The sequence below is a fragment of the Pseudophryne corroboree genome, chromosome 12 (assembly GCF_028390025.1).
Source record: "Pseudophryne corroboree isolate aPseCor3 chromosome 12, aPseCor3.hap2, whole genome shotgun sequence".
NCBI lineage: Eukaryota > Metazoa > Chordata > Amphibia > Anura > Myobatrachidae > Pseudophryne > Pseudophryne corroboree.
This window is the reverse complement of record NC_086455.1, coordinates 142,029,530-142,035,529: the sequence shown is the minus strand read 5'-3', so window position 1 is coordinate 142,035,529 and position 6,000 is coordinate 142,029,530.

Below are 6,000 nucleotides of genomic sequence, written 5' to 3'. Positions count from 1 at the left end.
TTAGCACTGCAGCAGACGCAGTACGGTAGTCCACGGCTGTAGCTACCTCTGTGTCGGCAGTCGCTCGTCCATCCATAATTGTATACCACCTACCCGTGGTGTTTTTTTCTTCTTCTATCTTCTTGATACTAGTAGCTTACTTTAGGAGTCTGCAGTGCTGAGCTGACAGTGTCCAGCAGGTCCGTCATTATATAATATATACCTGTCCGGCTGCAGTAGTGATATATATATATATATTTTATATCATTATCATCCAGTCTATATTAGCAGCAGACGCAGTACGGTAGTCCACGGCTGTAGCTACCTCTGTGTCGGCAGTCGCTCGTCCATCCATAATTGTATACCACCTACCCGTGGTGTTTTTTTTTTTTTTCTATCTTCTTGATACTAGTAGCTTACTTTAGGAGTCTGCAGTGCTGAGCTGACAGTGTCCAGCAGGTCCGTCATTATATAATATATACCTGTCCGGCTGCAGTAGTGATATATATATATTTTATATCTCATTATCATCCAGTCTATATTAGCAGCAGACGCAGTACGGTAGTCCACGGCTGTAGCTACCTCTGTGTCGGCAGTCGCTAGTCCATCCATAATTGTATACCACCTACCTGTGGTGTTTTTTTTTTCTATCTTCTTGATACTACTAGTAGCTTACTTTAGGAGTCTGCAGTGCTGAGCTGACAGTGTCCAGCAGGTCCGTCATTATATAATATATACCTGTCCGGCTGCAGTAGTGATATATATATATATTTTTTATATCATTATCATCTAGTCTATATTAGCAGCAGATGCAGTACGGTAGTCCACGGCTGTAGCTACCTCTGTGTCGGCAGTCGCTCGTCCATCCATAATTGTATACCACCTACCTGTGGTGTTTTTTTTTCTTTCTATCTTCTTGATACTAGTAGCTTACTTTAGGAGTCTGCAGTGCTGAGCTGACAGTGTCCAGCAGGTCCGTCATTATATAATATATACCTGTCCGGCTGCAGTAGTGATATATATATATATTTTATATCTCATTATCATCCAGTCTATATTAGCAGCAGACGCAGTACGGTAGTCCACGGCTGTAGCTACCTCTGTGTCGGCAGTCGCTAGTCCATCCATAATTGTATACCACCTACCTGTGGTGTTTTTTTTTTTTTCTATCTTCTTGATACTACTAGTAGCTTACTTTAGGAGTCTGCAGTGCTGAGCTGACAGTATCCAGCAGGTCCGTCATTATATAATATATACCTGTCCGGCTGCAGTAGTGATATATATATATATTTTTTATATCATTATCATCCAGTCTATATTAGCAGCAGACGCAGTACGGTAGTCCACGGCTGTAGCTACCTCTGTGTCGGCAGTCGCTCGTCAATCCATAAGTATACTAGTATCCATCCATCTCCATTGTTTACCTGAGGTGCCTTTTAGTTGTGCCTATTAAAATATGGAGAACAAAAATGTTGAGGTTCCAAAAATAGGGAAAGATCAAGATCGACTTCCACCTCGTGCTGAAGCTGCTGCCACTAGTCATGGCCGAGACGATGAAATGCCAGCAACGTCGTCTGCCAAGGCCGATGCCCAATGTCATAGTACAGAGCATGTAAAATCCAAAACACCAAATATCAGTAAAAAAAGGACTCAAAAATCTAAAATAAAATTGTCGGAGGAGAAGCGTAAACTTGCCAATATGCCATTTACCACACGGAGTGGCAAGGAACGGCTGAGGCCCTGGCCTATGTTCATGGCTAGTGGTTCAGCTTCACATGAGGATGGAAGCACTCAGCCTCTCGCTAGAAAAATGAAAAGACTCAAGCTGGCAAAAGCACAGCAAAGAACTGTGCGTTCTTCGAAATCACAAATCCACAAGGAGAGTCCAATTGTGTCGTTTGCGATGCCTGACCTTCCCAACACTGGATGTGAAGAGCATGCGCCTTCCACCATTTGCACGACCCCTGCAAGTGCTGGAAGGAGCACCCGCAGTCCAGTTCCTGATAGTCAGATTGAAGATGTCAGTGTTGAAGTACACCAGGATGAGGAGGATATGGGTGTTGCTGGCGCTGGGGAGGAAATTGACCAGGAGGATTCTGATGGTGAGGTGGTTTGTTTAAGTCAGGCACCCGGGGAGACACCTGTTGTCCGTGGGAGGAATAGGGCCATTGACATGCCTGGTGAAAATACCAAAAAAATCAGCTCTTCGGTGTGGAAGTATTTCAACAGAAATGCGGACAACATTTGTCAAGCCGTGTGTTGCCTTTGTCAAGCTGTAATAAGTAGGGGTAAGGACGTTAACCACCTCGGAACATCCTCCCTTATACGTCACCTGCAGCGCATTCATCATAAGTCAGTGACAAGTTCAAAAACTTTGGGCGACAGCGGAAGCAGTCCACTGACCAGTAAATCCCTTCCTCTTGTAACCAAGCTCACGCAAACCACCCCACCAACTCCCTCAGTGTCAATTTCCTCCTTCCCCAGGAATGCCAATAGTCCTGCAGGCCATGTCACTGGCAATTCTGACGAGTCCTCTCCTGCCTGGGATTCCTCCGATGCATCCTTGCGTGTAACGCCTACTGCTGCTGGCGCTGCTGTTGTTGCTGCTGGGAGTCGATCGTCATCCCAGAGGGGAAGTCGGAAGACCACTTGTACTACTTCCAGTAAGCAATTGACTGTCCAACAGTCCTTTGCGAGGAAGATGAAATATCACAGCAGTCATCCTGCTGCAAAGCAGATAACTGAGGCCTTGGCATCCTGGGCGGTGAGAAACGTGGTTCCGGTATCCATCATTACTGCAGAGGCAACTAGAGACTTGTTGGAGGTACTGTGTCCCCGGTACCAAATACCATCTAGGTTCCATTTCTCTAGGCAGGCGATACCGAAAATGTACACAGATCTCAGAAAAAGACTCACCAGTGTCCTAAAAAATGCAGTTGTACCCAATGTCCACTTAACCACGGACATGTGGACAAGTGGAGCAGGGCAGACTCAGGACTATATGACTGTGACAGCCCACTGGGTAGATGTATGGACTCCCGCCGCAAGAACAGCAGCAGCGGCACCAGTAGCAGCATCTCGCAAACGCCAACTCTTTCCTAGGCAGGCTACGCTTTGTATCACCGCTTTCCAGAATACGCACACAGCTAAAAACCTCTTACGGCAACTGAGGAAGATCATCGCAGAATGGCTTACCCCAATTGGACTCTCCTGTGGATTTGTGGCATCGGACAACGCCAGCAATATTGTGTGTGCATTAAATCTGGGCAAATTCCAGCACGTCCCATATTTTGCACATACCTTGAATTTGGTGGTGCAGAATTATTTAAAAAACGAGAGGGGCGTGCAAGAGATGCTGTCGGTGGCCAGAAGAATTGCGGGACACTTTCGGCGTACAGGCACCACGTACAGAAGACTGGAGCACCACCAAAAACGCCTGAACCTGCCCTGCCATCATCTGAAGCAAGAAGTGGTAACGAGGTGGAATTCAATCCTCTATATGCTTCAGAGGTTGGAGGAGCAGCAAAAGGCCATTCAAGCCTATACAACTGAGCACGATATAGGAGGTGGAATGCACCTGTCTCAAGCGCAGTGGAGAATGATTTCAACGTTGTGCAAGGTTCAGCAACCTTTTGAACTTGCCACACGTGAAGTCAGTTCAGACACTGCCAGCCTGAGTCAGGTCATTCCCCTCATCAGGCTTTTGCAGAAGAAGCTGGAGACATTGAAGGAGGAGCTAACACAGAGCGATTCCGCTAGGCATGTGGGACTTGTGGATGGAGCCCTTAATTCGCTTAACAAGGATTCACGGGTGGTCAATCTGTTGAAATCAGAGCACTACATTTTGGCCACCGTGCTCGATCCTAGATTTAAAACCTACCTTGGATCTCTCTTTCCGGCAGACACAAGTCTGCTGGGGTTCAAAGAACTGCTGGTGACAAAATTGTCAAGTCAAGCGGAACGCGACCTGTCAACATCTCCTCCTTCACATTCTCCCGCAACTGGGGGTGCGAGGAAAAGGCTCAGAATTCCGAGCCCACCCGCTGGCGGTGATGCAGGGCAGTCTGGAGCGACTGCTGATGCTGACATCTGGCCCGGACTGAAGGACCTGCCAACGATTACGGACATGTCGTCTGCTGTCACTGCATATGATTCTCTCCCCATTGAAAGAATGGTGGAGGATTATATGAGTGACCGCATCCAAGTAGGCAAGTACGGACTGTACTTATACTGGCAGGAAAAAGAGGCAATTTGGAGGCCCTTGCACAAACTGGCTTTATTCTACCTAAGTTGCCCTCCCACAAGTGTGTACTCCGAAAGAGTGTTTAGTGCCGCCGCTCACCTTGTCAGCAATCGGCGTACGAGGTTACATCCAGAAAATGTGGAGAAGATGATGTTCATTAAAATGAATTATAATCAATTCCTCCGTGGAGACATTGACCAGCAGCAATTGCCTCCACAAAGTACACAGGGAGCTGAGATGGTGGATTCCAGTGGGGACGAATTGATAATCTGTGAGGAGGGGGATGTACACGGTGATATATCGGAGGATGATGATGAGGTGGACATCTTGCCTCTGTAGAGCCAGTTTGTGCAAGGAGAGATTAATTGCTTCTTTTTTGGTGGGGGTCCAAACCAACCCGTCATTTCAGTCACAGTCGTGTGGCAGACCCTGTCACTGAAATGATGGGTTGGTTAAAGTGTGCATGTCCTGTTTATACAACATAAGGGTGGGTGGGAGGGCCCAAGGACAATTCCATCTTGCACCTCTTTTTTCTTTCATTTTTCTTTGCATCATGTGCTGTTTGGGGGGTGTTTTTTGGAAGGGCCATCCTGCGTGACACTGCAGTGCCACTCCTAGATGGGCCAGGTGTTTGTGTCGGCCACTAGGGTCGCTTAGCTTACTCACACAGCTACCTCATTGCGCCTCTTATTTTCTTTGCGTCATGTGCTGTTTGGGGAGTGTTTTTTGGAAGGGCCATCCTGCGTGACACTGCAGTGCCACTCCTAGATGGGCCAGGTGTTTGTGTCGGCCACTAGGGTCGCTTAGCTTACTCACACAGCTACCTCATTGCGCCTCTTTTTTTCTTTGCGTCATGTGCTGTTTGGGGAGTGTTTTTTGGAAGGGCCATCCTGCGTGACACTGCAGTGCCACTCCTAGATGGGCCAGGTGTTTGTGTCGGCCACTAGGGTCGCTTAGCTTACTCACACAGCTACCTCATTGCGCCTCTTTTTTTCTTTGCATCATGTGCTGTTTGGGGAGTGTTTTTTGGAAGGGCCATCCTGCGTGACACTGCAGTGCCACTCCTAGATGGGCCAGGTGTTTGTGTCGGCCACTTGGGTCGCTTTGCTTAGCCATCCAGCGACCTCGGTGCAAATTTTAGGACTAAAAATAATATTGTGAGGTGTGAGGTGTTCAGAATAGACTGAAAATGAGTGGAAATTATGGTTATTGAGGTTAATAATACTTTGGGATCAAAATGACCCCCAAATTCTATGATTTAAGCTGTTTTTTAGGGTTTTTTGAAAAAAACACCCGAATCCAAAACACACCCGAATCCGACAAAAAAAATTCGGTGAGGTTTTGCCAAAACGCGTTCGAACCCAAAACACGGCCGCGGAACCGAACCCAAAACCAAAACACAAAACCCGAAAAATTTCCGGTGCTCATCACTAATAAATGGTAGACACCGGCGGAAAGAAGTACAGTATTTGGGGCACAACAGGCAGATAGACTTAGACGGGAGCTTCGGTTTACTACAATCAGGGGCGTAGCAAGTGTTGAATGAGTGGAGCTCGAGCTCCAGGCGCCGCTGGGGACAGAAGGCGCCGGCCCTCCGTAACAGAGCTGTGGGTGGGGGAGGGATGAGTGCAGTGGTGCCGTGGGTGAGGAAGGGGCGGGTACGGAGGTGCTTCAGGTGGGGGAGGGGGTCCGGAGCCACTGCGGCTGGTGGAAGGGGGTGTGTGAGGGTGCCGCGGATGGGGCCCGTAAGTACTGTGAGTGGGGGAGGGGCGGGTAAT